The 14,651-nt window shown below is 35.4% G+C and overlaps 1 long non-coding RNA gene across 8 annotated transcripts in view; it reads left to right on the top strand.

The window, feature by feature from the left end:
* The window catches only part of LOC125126167 (uncharacterized), a 150,329-nt gene that overhangs the window by 26,966 nt on the left and 108,712 nt on the right, over positions 1-14,651 (top strand). The gene's annotated exons all lie outside the window — the stretch shown is intronic.

Raw genomic sequence — 14,651 nt, 5'->3', positions numbered from 1 at the left:
TTCTTCAGTATTATAATGCAAGTCAAACAGAATTATTTAGTGTATAAACTTGAGTATCAGGAGTTCCCATTGTGGCACAGTGGAAACAAATCCGACTAGGAACCCTGAGGTTGTGGGTTCAATCCCTGGTCTCGCTCAGTGGGTTAAGGATCTGGTGTTGCTGTGAGCTGTGGTGTAGGTTGCAGATGCAGCTCGGATCCTGCGTTACTGTGGCTTGGGCATAGGCTGGCAGTTGTAGCTCCGATTTGACCTCTAGCCTGGAAACCTTCATATGCCATGGATGCAGCCATAAAAAGCCAAAAAAACCCCCAACCCCCCAAAAAAACAAACAAACAAAAAACCCCATGAGTATCATAACTAGGATAATTTCTGTTGTATCTATTATGATAAGACACCATTTCTTGAATAATTAATATTTGCTCAGCCCTATGCTAAGTGCTTTCTATATCTTATTGTATCTTTACAACATTATTATAGGGCAGAAATAATTATCCCAGGTTTATAGATAAGGAAACTAAGACTCAAAGAGTTCAGTAATTTATATAAGTTCAGTAATTTGGAATCCAACCTTGGACTACCTGACCTCGGACCTTCTGGGCAAAGCTCCAGTTTATAAATGTGGTGTTAAGCTGCATGAAGCTTTTATATATGTAACTTAAGACTGGGCTGCTTTACTTTTGAAGCATAGTCTGACTAGTTCACAGTGATTTTATACTACTGATTGAGGTGTACCATGGGATGTGTCTGTGTATAACATTTACTTTTGTGAGTTTACAGGGACATAACTTTTGACAGGCTGTCTACATATTATATGTACTTGATGTTGTTTGTGTATACAAATGCATCTATGAATTCTTCAAGTAGAATCTTGATGATGCTTCCTTGGTAAACTTGGTGTATCTTTAGTGTCTGCCCCACTCTTCAGGTAGTAGAATTGCTGCTCAATTTTGCTGGAGGCTGAGACCCTTGTTTTGGGAGAACATTTACCCATTATTATAAGACAGGTTGGCCAAAATGGTGATGTTAATTTTTTGTCAGATACATAATGAAATATGAAATGTTAGTTTGACCATTGTTGAACAAAGCCAAATGTGTACATTGTTTAGATATTATGGAAACCTATGGTCCTGTGATTTTTCAAAGGTTTCTGTTGTTTATAAGATATATATCATGCTCTCTTTAGAGTACATACAGGATTTTTGTTATTGGGCCATTGCATACTGCTTCAGGAATATCTCTGATAGCCTTCTCCCTTACCACCCAACCTCATATATACTCCATACATGTTAACCTCAGTTAAACTGAATAGTCACCCTACCATGACTAGGGTGACTAGTTGGCATTGTGATCTTCCCTCCTTCCTCCATGATGAATACCAAATTTTCATTTAAGATTCAACTTTGTGGAGTTCCTATTGTAGCTCAGTGGGTTAAGAACCTGACATAGGTCCATGAGGATACGAGTTCAATCCCTGCCCTCACTCAGTGGGTTAAGGATCCAGCATTGCTGCAAGCTGTGGTGTAGGTCACATATATGGCTTGTATCCTGTATTGCTGTGGCATAGCCCTCAGCTGCAGCTCTGATTTGACCCCTAGCCTGGGAACTTCCATGTGCCCCAGGTGAGGCAGTAAAAGAAAAAAAAAAAAAAGATTCAGCTTTGTTATCGCTCTGAAGCCTTTCATGGCTACTGACCTCTGTCATTGTACCTTACATTCTTTGAAGCCTTTCCAGTACATAGATCTATTCGAGAACCTATATTTTATTGCATTTATTTACCTGTATGTCTCTTTCTAAGAAGACTATAGATGTCTTAAAGGCAAGTATAAAGGGTATGTGCTAATTCATTTTAGATCCTCAGTTTTTAGTACAGTGTCTGGTACATAGTAGGTGCCTAGTAAGTACTGTTGAATGAAAGAATGAATGGTTTATCTCTTTAGGAAAAAAAAGACGATCCTCACAGTTGGTATGATAATGGTGATAAAGTGAATTCCAAGGTGGAGTTCTACACTTTTCAGGGAACATTCAGTGTGGAAAACAGTATCCTAAGGTCTCACCATAATCGTTATTATTTTCTTGGAATCAATACAGTTTATAACTGGAATTTTATCTTAACCTAACATTTATTATTGGAAATTAACTTAGAAAATTTAGATAGTTGAATTTTTCGTAAGTATTAGATTTCAATAATGAATAGACTGGATCTTGACTTAAGGACTTATTATTTTCTGTAAGGAGAATCACTTGTGCTCTGGTGTTATAACCAGTCTAAAGTTGGATAAATACTTTTCTGCTTGAAAATAATGAGAAGTTGAAGAATGAACCTATTATCACATTTAACATTCTGTTTGCTTTAAAACTATGTAATTCTTTTTTTTTCTTTTTCTTTTTTTTAGGGCCACACATACGGCATATGCAAGTTCCCAGTATAGGGGTCAAATCGGAGCTACAGCTGCCGTCCTACACCACAGCCACAGCAATGCCAGATTGGAGCTGAGTCTGCAGCATATTACACAGCTCACAGCAATGCTGGATCCTTAACCCACTGAGTAGTGCCAGGGATGAAACTTGCTTCTTCATGGGTACTAGTTGGGTTTGTTACCGCTGAGTTTCATGGGAACTCTGAAACTATATAATTCTTATGTCCCGCAGTCTTAATTAAATGCTAATAATGGGAGTTCCTGTCGTGGCACAGCGGTTAACGAATCCGACTAGGAACCATGAGGTTGCGGGTTCGATCCCTGGCCTTGCTCAGTGGGTTAACGATCTGGCCGTGAGCTGTGGTGTAGGTCGCAGATGCGGCTTGGATCCCGTGTTGCTGTGGCTGTGGCGTAGGCCAGCGGCTACATCTCCAATTAGACCCCTAGCCTGGGAACCTCCATATGCCGAGGGAGCGGCCCAAGAAATGGCAAAAAGACAAAAAAAAACCCCACAAAAAACAAAAAACAAATAAATGCTAATAATGGCCAGTATTACCAGAGTGACAAGTTCTTACATAGCTTAGTAATTTTATATTTTGAAAAACATTAACTTATCATATTACCTCTTTAGTAATATGCCAAACTTTAAATTGGTTTATATTTTATGTTTATGATTTAATATGATTATATTAATAATTATATATCTATCATATAGTTCAATATGATTATATGTTATAATAACTTGATAACATTATTATGTATTTAATAAGAAATACATATTATCTAGTAACATATATTAGAGGTCAAATATTTGTCCATCAGCTTATTGTTTTAACTGAGGAAATAATATACATTGGAGACACTAATAGGAAGTTTAAGGCTTTTCATATTAGCTAGATTCTGTTAAATTATTTTCATTGTTTTAGCCTATATAAAAACAACTTAAGAAAATATGCTGAATTTAGAATAAGCTATATTGAAGTAGCATATTCACTAAATTTAACTTAAATCAGGTAAGTGTTGAGAAGTTTGGAAGGAATGAAATTTTCTTTGCTCAACCTGCAAACACGAAGACTTTTAATTTTGTAGGAAGACATAAAATACTCTGGTCATTCAACTCATATATCCTTTAGTGTATTTAATAGTCAAAAACATCTAAGTAAATATGTGTGGTTTAATTTGTGATGCTTAGAAATAGCGATCAAAAGTGGCAATAAAAGTCACAAAATGAAATAAGAATATTTAAAAAAATCCAGAGGTTTTACTGTGGCTCATTATTCATTCCATTTCTGGCAGCCTACAGGATTACAAATCACTTGATTGACTAACTAGACATTCTTAAAGTGAATTGTGAATCAGGTTCATTTTTCCTGGTTGATAGTTGGCACATGCTGTAACTCTTATCCTTTGTGATATATCAAATTCTTGTAACAGTAATAAGAGATATAATCAACTCTTTATTTCAGGAAAACTAAATTGCCTTTTCAAAAAATGAAATGTGGTTGCCAACATTTTAGCAACAGAATGTAATTTCTGCATTTGTATCTCAGGGTGGAAATCACAATGATGACGTTATTTTTCAGATTAAAAACATCTTTAGAATGGTTCTCCATCAGGCATAAAACTCCTATTGATATCAGTCCTATAGGCTGCTCAGGAAGTTGCTTGAGCCTAGGTTGCAAAAACAGATTTTTTTTTTTGCGTAGTATTTAAGAAATGTGTGTTGGAAGAATTGTACATTTTAAACATTTTCCTTTGTAGAAATGCAGTTTTCCCCAAATTCATAATTTGTAGTGAAGCCATGATATTCTAAACTTTAGAATATAAAGCATTTTAATGCTTATTAATAGAGAGAGTCTCTTTTTGAGTAGGAAAAGCAATCATAGTGACCTGAATCTTGATTCCTTCCATTCATAAAACCAAATCAAGAGGGTCGTTTCTGCTTTCGAATACATTCTGTTCTCTTTTGACCTAGAGTTCTTTATGCATAACTATACCGGCAAGTGAATGGCAAAAAATTCCTATAGTATAACTACATTTTCTTTGATCCCATCCATCCAAGCAATTGAAAATAAAATGCATGCTCTATAATGTGGTATATTCAAAATTTGAGAATCTTGCCCCAAATTCAGTTATTGCTATAGTAAAAGTGATGTCCTTTTATTGAAAATTCTGAGGTATGAGACTGTAGGGCCCCAATTGTTTAGCAGTATTTTTGTGAGGTCTTCTTACTAATAAAAATATTGTATATGATAATGTAATTCTGTGTTACTTATAAAGGCAAAAGCATCAAGTTAATGGAAGCTTTGCATATATAAGGAATATAGAATTGTACTGCCATAATTCACAGCACAGTAATTAGTAGCTCAGAGTTCCAGTTCCTTTTTTTTTTTCTTTTCTTTTTAGGGCCACACGTATGGCATATGAAAATTCCCAGGATAGCGGTTGAAGTGGAGCTGCAGCTGCTGGCCTGTGCCACAGCCACAGCAACATGGGATTCGAGTCACGTCTGCAACCTACACATACCACAGCTCATGGCAAGGCTGGATCCTTAACCCACTGAGCAAGGCCAGGGATCGAACCCGCATCCCCACGGATACTAGTTGGGCTCGAAACTTGCTAAGCCATGACGGGGACTCCCTATTTCATTGTCTTTAAAAATGTTTTACAGAAGTTTTTGTTTGAATAACATTCTTCTACTACGTTAATTTATATGAAAAGTTGCAGTAGTAAGTTATAATTACACATAATTTTATAAACAGTTATAAGCTTTTGATTTTAGTGTTGTTATCTCTAGAATTGTCTAAAGTTCTTGAATTTACACTTTAGCCACCTTGAAATTTAATTTTTAATCCCCAACACCATTAATTATGTGCCTAGTAGTTAAAATTGCTATTAAACATCTTTTATGGGATTTAAAATTTTATTCCTGATTAGGCAATGAATTATAGATATAATCATTTGTTACATTCATTTAAAAATTATGACCAAATGATTAATTCTCCAAAGATGTTTTTAACAATATAAACCATTCTGGTTGAATTAGAATTGACGAATCAGAAATGGAGACAAAAAGGATCAGTTTATTAATTAGAAAAAAACTTTAAAATCTTTTATGACTTCGGTAGATTTTTTGTGAAATGACCATAACGAATCTGACTAGGAACCATGAGGTTGCAGATTCAATCCCTGGCCTCGCTCAGTGGGTTAACGATTCGGCGTTGCCGTGAGCTGTGGTGTAGGTCGCAGACGCGGCTCGGATCCCGCGTTGCTGTGGCTCTGGCGTAGGCTGGTGGCTGCAGCTCTGATTAGACCTCTAGCCTGGGAACCTCCATGTGCTGTGGGGGTGGCCCAAGAAATGGCAAAAAGACAAAAAAAAAAAAAAGAAATGACCATAAACTAAAGTGGGACCCTATAGTACTGCCATTTTCAGCCTGGCTCAGTACTTTTTATCTCTGTACATTTGTAATCTAGAAACATTAGTGTACTTAAGTATATTGAGGTAAGCATTATATGGTAAAATGGGCTTTTGTTGCTGTGACCTGGCCACAGAATTTGAGAATAGGAAAAGACTGGGGTGGAAAGGAGGAGACCAGGAGTTCCTGTCATGGTGCAGCGGAAACGAATCCGACTAGGAACCATGAGGTTTCGGGTTTGATCCCTGGCCTCGCTCAGTGGGTTAAGGATCTGGTGTTGCCATGAGCTGTGGTGGAGGTCACAGACACGGCTCGGATCTGGCATTGCTGTGGCTCCTATTTGGCCTCTAGCCTGGGAACCTCCATGTGCTGCAGGTGTGGCTCTAAAAAGACAAAAAACAAACAAACAAACAAAAAAAAAGAAAGGAGACCAAAAATATTTTTCTCAGTTACAGAAATGGACTGAATTATTTTGGTTATTTGTTTACATTGACTAAATAAAATAGATTTCTAGATTGTCTTCATTTTGTGATGTACAACCTGATTGCTTCCATTAATTGATTCCCTTGAACAGTTTAGCATCAGTATAGTTATAGTGAAAGGGAGTGCAAGTATCTGGAGATTATGGTTATCTTGAAGGAAAATATTTAAGAGTAAATTTCTGATATTTCCCTTTCTATGTATATAAAGGGTTCAGGATGTTCAGTATAAAGTCTGCCAAATCCTTGTATTCCAAAGCTTACACTTTAACCCTTGACATTTTTTCTCCCTCCCTTTTCCCACTAGATGTATTAGGAAAAAAATTTCCATTTTTGTAAGATGGTCCAAGTATCTCATATCATATAAGTATATATTGCATTTCTCAATATCAACATTGGTATAACTGTTCTAGTATTGTACAATAAAAGTGGCAGTTTCTATCCTGGTGATATAGAGTGAATTTTTAAGTAGCATCTGATATATTAAAATTTATGGCCCTTTTAAATTTTTTTGGTTAAATCCTTTGTTGGCATAGTTTTGATAAGCCCTTTATTTCTCTTGTTTAGGCAATGCTTTTAAGGGTGAAACTATAGATTAATAGGTGTGGAGTACACAATTATTATATCTTACTTTTTATTACATGAATACTAATATGGTATAAGTGTACTGTGTATTGATTTTAGGCCAGTATGCTGTTGATGTTATGGATAATCTTTTTTTAATTTAATTTTTAAAATTGAAAATTATTTTTATTGCAGTATAGTTGATATACAATGTGTTAATTTCTGGTGTATAGCAAAATGATTCAGTTATACATTTATTTATACTTTTTCATATTCTTTTCCATTATGGTTTATCATAGGATATTGAATATAGTTCCCTGTGCTGTACAATAGGATCTTGTTTATCTATTCAATGTATAATAGTTTGCATTTTCTAGTTCCAAACTCTCAATCCAACTTTCTCCCACAATCCTCCTTGGCAACCACAAGTCTGTTCTGTGTGAGTCTGTTTCTGTTTCATAGGTAAGTTCATTTGTGTCATGTTTTAGAGTCCACATATAAGTGGTATTTGTTTAGAGTCCACATATTATATGGTATTTGTCTTTATCTTTCTGACTGACTTCACTTAGTGTGATAATCTCGAGGTCCATCCGTGTAGCTGCAAATGGCATTACTTCATTCTTTTTCATGGCTAAGTAATATTTCATTGTATATACATACCACATATTCTTTAATGGATAATCTTTAAAATAATTTTTTAAAGGAGCCTCCTTTTAATTGAATTTAATGATATATGTTTAAAAAATTATATATGGTTTTGATGCTGAGAAATCTCTATTATTATGCTAAAAATGGAGTTCCCTGGCGGCCCTATGGTCAAGGACTCAGCACTGTCACTGCTGTGGTCCGGATTACTGCTATGGCTCAGGTTTGATCCCTGGCCTGGGAACTTCTTCATGCCTTGGACACCCTCCTTCTCCAATAAAAGGATTAAAGACACATGAATTTTAAAGGTGATAGATGCTGATTGGAATCAGTAATGTAGCATTAATAACAAAGAAGAACAGAAAAAAGATGTTTTGTTTTAGTTAAAACTAAAGGTCAAAAGCACTATTGATTATTATTTTTGGTGTGTTCTACTTTCAATGTCTGCTTAGTTGGTGTACCCCAGAGAAACAGAACCAGCAAGATACATATATACATATACATACATGCTTTTATGATTTATTTTAAGAAAGTGGCTCACATGATTTTGGGGACTGGCAAGTCTAAAATTGTTAGGACAGACTGGCAAGCTGTAAACTTAGAAGATAATGCTGTAGTTGGGAGGCGGAATTTCTTCTCGTCTAGGACCTTCAATTTTTGCTCTTTCAGCCTTCAACTTGTGGAATGAGGCCCACCCACATTAGTGCAGATATTTCTGTTACTGAAAGTCAGCTGATTGTAGATGGTAATAATATCTACAGAATACCTTGACAGCAATACCTAACTTAGTGTTTTTGGTTAAATAACTAGGTATGATAGCATAGCCAAGTTGATGTATAAAATTAACCATCAGAGTTGGTCATTTAAAAAAAAATTAAGTCACAGAAATGTGTAGAATAAAACTATCAAACTATTATCACAGAATATATTAGGCAACTTCTTGAAATGAAAACTATCAATTCTAGAGATAATAGCTGATATCCATTTGTCATTAACATATTAATTGAGTCCTCTGCATGTGCCTGTACTGGGAAAGAATGGCATGTGAAACCACGAATGGACTCTACTCTCTAAAGTTTACTGCTTAATGTTGATGCTTAGGAAAAAGGCAAAAAGTGATTGTTAACTCAAAGACAAACCCATTTGACTAAAGCCCGATTTTCCTTTGATTTGCCTTATGTAAATTTATATACATAAACTTTATGATATATCAATGTATAAAATAGTCAACTTTATCTTCAATTATTTGTATTACTTTCATATTGTTTCTTAGAGATTTTTTGAGAAAATTTTGGAAAATTTTCATATTTTAATTCATTGGTACTGTGAAGTGACTGTTCTTCAAGCACCATGCCCTTTATAAAAAGAAACCCCTCTATGTATCAGTTTACACTGCCCTTATGTTTATTGATTGTGTGCTGCAATAATAGCACAAATTCTTTTAAAATTGGGAACTCATTATATGCTAGATACTTTATAAAACCTCTCTCTATTTCATTCATAGTTCTGGTTTAGAGATGAGGAAATCTTTGGTCAGAGTTAAATAACTGTAGGTGATGGAACAGGACCGAAACCCAGTTCCGTCTGAATCTGAAGCTCATGTTTTTTTCCTGTCTCACCCAGCTTGTCTTTGTATGAAACTTAGCTTGATTACTGGATCTCTTGGGACAGCCTATATAATTATATATTCCTCTTAATATAAGATTCCATGTTAGTTTTCATTATAATTTAGGGCTAAATAAAAGTTTCTGTCTTCTACTGAATATATAGCTTTTGATAAATGACAAAAATGTGCCATTTTACTTTTTGCCTTGGCTTTCTACAAGCTCAAGACTAATATTAATACTACTCACTTTTAGTCATTTCCTCATCTGTAGCTCCTGTGTAATCATATTCTATATTTGTTCATTTAATTACTGCGCTTTCCTTTAATTTTAAAGAAATCTGTTTTATAAAATGTTTTAAATTATAAATCAACATAGTCTTATAAAGAAGAGAGATATGGATTATAGATAGACAAAAACAAATACAGAATATTTATTTATTATTTTGTAATCTGCTTTGTTTTCTTCACTAATATGTCTTTGTGCTTCAAACAGTATATAACACAGAGTAGAGATTGGTGAATGAGTGGTTAAGTTCATTTACCTTCTCTCGGACTTCTAATTGGTTCTAAGCAGTTTAAATTTATTTATATTTAATGCATTTATTGATGTGGTCGACTTTGCTGCTCTATTTTTAATTTTCTGTTTGACATGTCTTTTCTGTTTTTCTCTCCATTTTTGCCTTCTTTTGGATTGATGTGGTGATTAATTTTATGTGTCAACTTGACTAGGCTGCAAGATGCCCAGATATTTCATCAAACATTCTTGTGTATCCATGAGGGTATTTCTGGATGAGATTAATATTTAAAACGGTAGACTGAGTAAAGCAGATTGCTCTCTCCAATATGGGTGGGCCTCATCCAATCCATTGAAGAGCTGAATAAAGCAAAAAGGATGATTAAGGAGGAATTCTTTTTGCCTTGTTGCCTTTGAGCTGGGACTTCAATTTTTTCCCCATCCTCAGTCTCAACCTGAGACATCTTCCTGGGTTTCAAGTCTACTGACTTCTGTATGTTATTGGCTCTCCTAGTTCTTAGCCCTTTGGACACACACACACAAACATTCTCTCTCTCTCTCTTTTTTCTTTTTCTCTCTCTGTTGGTTTTGGTTCTGTTTCTCTGAGTAACCCTGACTAGATAATTGATATTTTTTATTATTCCATTTCTCTCTAATAATTTAGAGGTTCTAACTCTGTTTCTCTTCATTTATTGGTAACTCTAGAAATTATGATAAATATAATTATCAAAGTTTCAAGTTAATCATCAACTTTAACTTCCTTTTGTACAATGTAAAGACTTCAGAACATATTAACCTCAGCTCACCCTCTCCTGACACATTGTTGTGTAATGTTTATTTTTTAGTCCCATGAGACTTTTATTTTTATATTTTATTATATTTATGTACATATGCGCACATATTTGTCACTTTATTTGCTGTTGATTCTTTCTTACATGTTAGATCTTTTATCTGGGAGCTCATTCCTGCTGTCTGTAGTTTATTCTTTTGCATTTCCTCTAGAGAGTATATGCTGATGGACAAACTCCATTTTTATTGTTTCCCAAAAGTCTCTATTTTGTGTTCATTCTTTAAACATATTTACCTGAGTATAAAAATTCAGATATGACAGTTTTGTTTGTCATCATGTTTAAGATCTTATTCCATTGTATTCTGGTTTTTACTATTGTTTTTGTGATGTCAGTCATCAGTCTAACTTTAATGTATGTGTATATGTATATTCATGTATGTGTGTGTGTATACACATATATACACATGTATGGCTGTGATATATATATATATATGTATATATATGTATATGTGTGTGTATATATAGCTTTGGGGCAAAGCATCTAATTCTGCATATCATTTAATTCACTCATTTCAAATATGTATTCAATAATTTTTTTAGTAAATTTAGTGTGTTATGCAGCCATCACCATTGATCAGTTTTGGAGCATTTCTGTTAGCCAAATAAGTTTCCTTATGTTCATTAACTGTAAATCTCCACCCCCGTCCTTTTTTTAAAAATTGAATTATAATTGATTTGCAATGTTGTGTTAGTTTCAGTTATATAGCCAAGTGATTTAGTAGTGTGTGTATATATTTGTGTGTTCATGTATATATGTTTGTGTGTTCATGTATATATATATATTTTTCCTTTTCAGATTTTTCCTATTGTAGGTTATTAAAAGATATTGAGTATAGTTCCCTGTGCTATACACTAGGTCCTTGTTGTCTGTTTTATACATCTTAGTGTGTATCTGTTAATCCCCAACATCTAGTTCATCTCCCTCCCTTTCCTTTTTGGCAACCCCCATCCCTCCTCCTTTATTCCAGACAACACTAATGTATTTTCTGTCTCTATAGATTTTCCTTTTCTGGGAATTTCATATAAATTAAATCATACAATAGGTGGTCTCTTGTGTCGGTATTCTTTCTCTTATAGTATTTTGAGGTTCATATATATTGAAGCATGTGCTAGTAATTTGTTCTTGTTATTGATGAGTAGTGTTCCACAATATGGATATACTACATCCTGTCCGTCTATTCATCAGTTGATGGACATTAAGGATTTTAAGGTTTTTTTATTATGAATATGAATAATACTGCTAAGTGAATCCATGTTTGTTTATGTAAATGTGTATTTTCATTTCTCTTGGATAGATACCCAGAGTAAAATTGCTCAGTCATTTTGGAAAATTTATTTTTTACTTTTTATTAGACTGCCAAACTGTTGTCCAAAGGGGTTGCATCATTATATATTTCCACTGGGAAAGTATAAAGACTCCTGTTTCCCACATCCCTGTCAACATTTGTTATTATCTGTTTTTAACAACAATTTATTATGACCATCCTAGTAGATGTGAAATTGCTTCTCATTGTGTTTTTAATTTGCATTATCCTATGATAATGAATACCTTTTTGTGTGCTTATCGGCCACCCGTATATTGTCTTTGGTGAAATGTTTTGTCAAAAATTTTACCCCCCCTTTTTTGGGCCACACACATGGTATGTGGAAGTTCCTAGCCCAGTGACTGAACCTGCACCAGACAGTGACCCAAGCCACAGCAGTGACAACAATAGATCCTTAACCTTCTAGGCCACTAGGGAGCTCCTGAGTTTGACTTTTTTTAAAAAAAATTTAATTTAATTTTATTTTTTGGCTACCCTTTTGCATATGGAATTACTGGGCCAGGGATTGAGTTTGACTTTTTATTTTTTATTTATTTTATTTTAGGTTTTTTTTTTTGGTGGGGGGGGGCATGCATCTGAGGCATATAGAAATTCCCAGGCTAGGAGTTGAATCTAAGCTGCAGCTGTCAGCCTACGCCACAGCCACAGCAATGCCAGATCAGAGTTGCGTTCTATGATCTACACCTCAGTTCACAGCAATGCCAGATCCTTAACACACTGAGCGAGGCCAGGAATCGAACCCACGTCCTCATGGATACTAGTCAGATTCGTTACTGCTGACTGACAACAGGAACTCCAAGTTTGACTTTTTTAGATTCCACAGTATTTGTCTTTCTCTGTCTGACTTATTTCATTCATTAGTGAACTAAGTCAGCTTCATCCATGTTGTTGTTTCTTTCTATGGCTGAATGATATTTGTGTGTGTGTTAGAGAGAGAGAGAGAGCGCGAGAGAGCGAGCCAGGGGTGGAGTTGGGAATGGGGAGGACAGGTTTCATTCTAGGTATTGTCTTCGAGGTCCAGCTTAATATGGCAAGGGTTTTCTGTTAGCCACCCTCCTTAGATGAGGCTCTCTGCCTTCAATGTTTCAGAATTCAAGCTTAAATTTGCCAACTGGCAGATGTCTTCATAGATGTTTGATGTTCTTACTAGAGAGAGCACTGTATTTTATATTTCACTCAGCATTTGGCCGGACAGTTTCCCATTATCATGTCATCTCAGTGCTTTAAGGTGATGGCATTTAAAAAAATTCTTCATTTTTAGTTTTCAGTGAGAGAAATGGTCTCAACTAGTAAGTCTCAGATGGGGATGATTTTTTTCCCCCCCAAGGGACATTGGCAATGTCTGGGGATATTTTTGGTTCTTACAGTTGGGGTTGAGGGAGCTACTGTCATCTAGTCAGTAGGCTCTGATTCGACCCCTCACCTGGGAACCTCCATATGCTGCAGGTGCATGCGGCCCTCAAAAGATGAAAAAAAAAAATGGTGACTATTGATTTAAAATTTGGATATTTCATTCATTAATTTTTTATAAAATAAATTTTTATTAAGTTAATTCACTAAAATATTATTTATCTTGATTGCTGAGCTTCTTGGCATCCTCTTGAATTTGCATCATAAAGGTGGCCTTTCTCCTTTCATTTTAGTTCTGGCCCTGCCTGTTGGGAGACATTCTGTATAGGTAGCTAACATAGGATGGAGGGCCTGGGGCTGACAGAAGACTATTTCTAGGGCAGGACAGGTCCTAGGATGCTGTCCTAATAAAAGAATGGGGGAAAGTTTGAAGAACAGTGACATGGTGTTCAAATAGTCCATTGTCTCTGAATAAAGGTTCTTGTTCAAGGGATTCAAGGTAAAGTTGCAAGGGCCTCATAGGCATACCAAGCCTATCAGTAAGAAACTGAGTTGGTAATTCCTCATAAGAGAGCAGGCATATAGGAAGCAGTTGATTGTTCTTAAGAGAGGAGGCATAGCCACCAGACTTAAGACCATGGCTATAAGGATTGGGGTTGTGATTTCTGCTGAGGGAGATTGAAAGTTAATGGCTTAATATGCTATTCCTACAAAAAGGGTAACGAGAACTCATTCTTTCTCATTGGGTGTAGTAGAGGCAAGAGAAGCCTCTTGGCTTGGATTTGGTATCCCTGTTTATCACATGGGAGGAATGAATTTTATGGAAACCAGTTGGTCAGCTTTTACTAGCTTCACTTTCAGAGCTTCCCCTGCTTAATGTGGTGAATGATTAAATGATAAGGAAGGGAACTAGATTTTCACTGAAGCAGATTTTTAGGAACTTCTTATCTCAGTCAAAGTGAACCCAGATTCAAGGTAAGTTAGAGCCTGTGGGTAGAGTGTGGGGCATTGGTGAACCCTTATGGGGAGTTGGAGAAGCCTGAGGCAAGAGAAATGAAGTGAGAGCTAATGTTGGAAAACATTTTGAAGCATTTATTTCTAAATTGTTAAAGTGAAAAACCCATTTTATTCTATTAAACCAGCTGTTTGTGTGTCATTGCAAGTGCTCATGTACCTACATGTATAGCAGAATAGTGACTATCTTCCTTTATTGATGTTTCCATGCTTCCCCCTGCCCACCCCCACGAATCTCTCATTCCAGTTGAATCACAACAGTTTTACTGTATTTTTTTTCAGCGGGCAAAAAGAATCCACTTGTAAGTGTGTGTGTTTTAAAGGAAAATTCTTCTTTATATCTGAATGCTCATTTCTAGGATATGTTCTCATTTTAGATTTTAGCGTAACTCAGCTAAGACCATAAAAGGTCTTTTGAGTTGTGTCAGAAATCATGTAAAAACTACTGTCTATTTGTATTGTAGAGGAAAC

This window comes from Phacochoerus africanus, chromosome 4, assembly GCF_016906955.1.
Source record: "Phacochoerus africanus isolate WHEZ1 chromosome 4, ROS_Pafr_v1, whole genome shotgun sequence".
NCBI lineage: Eukaryota > Metazoa > Chordata > Mammalia > Artiodactyla > Suidae > Phacochoerus > Phacochoerus africanus.
The sequence above is the reverse complement of the archived record's forward strand: the minus strand, read 5'-3'. Positions and strand labels throughout refer to the sequence as shown.